Source organism: Mandrillus leucophaeus, unplaced genomic scaffold, assembly GCF_000951045.1.
Source record: "Mandrillus leucophaeus isolate KB7577 unplaced genomic scaffold, Mleu.le_1.0 Scaffold951, whole genome shotgun sequence".
NCBI lineage: Eukaryota > Metazoa > Chordata > Mammalia > Primates > Cercopithecidae > Mandrillus > Mandrillus leucophaeus.
The window spans coordinates 13,432-14,188 of NW_012110375.1; positions in this window are offsets into that span (position 1 = coordinate 13,432).

The following is a 757-nucleotide window of genomic DNA, read 5'->3' on the forward strand; positions in this document are numbered from 1 at the left end:
TGTTTCTATCTTTCCTATTACAAAGCTAGAATCACTCCACATATCTGATAATCTTGGTTGTCTTCTGTTTCAGGATGGGGCACTAATGAGCTATTGGGAAGCTCTGAAACATGGGTGGCATCAGTGTCATGTGAGACTTGCTATAGAACTATCCGGTGGGATTAATTGCTGAGGAATATAATGTCAGTAAGGGTGGGTATTTTCTCTTGGGCTGGTCAGATTTTTCAAAGGATGATTTAGGAAGTTTCTGTTTAGAAGACACTTGCCCAGCTGCCAACACTCCAGGGCCCAAGAGGGCAACTGAGAATTGAAAATCATCACAGCAGAGTAGAAATCCAACAAAAAACATAAAAGATCTCAATAAATTTATGCCTGGCACATGCTTAGAGTGACAAGGATATTAGCTATTATTATTCTTTAGGTTATTAAAATCCAGAGTTAGGCTTCCTGGAATCCTGGCCCCACCACTACCTGTGTTACATTGGGAAATTTATGCAATCTCTCTAAACCTCTAAACCTCAATGTCTTCATCTGTACAATGTGCACGGCAATAGTATTTACCTCATAAGTTAATGCTGAACATTTCACTAAATGAGGCAATGTATGCTCAAAAACGAGCATAGTCAGCACTCCATAAGTATTAAATATAAATAGTAATCCTTTGTGTTTTTTACAAAAAATTTATGTTTTAACTTCAAAAAGGAAAAAACTCTCCACCATTAAAGAACTCCTTTGTTTTTAGATACTTTTTTTTTTT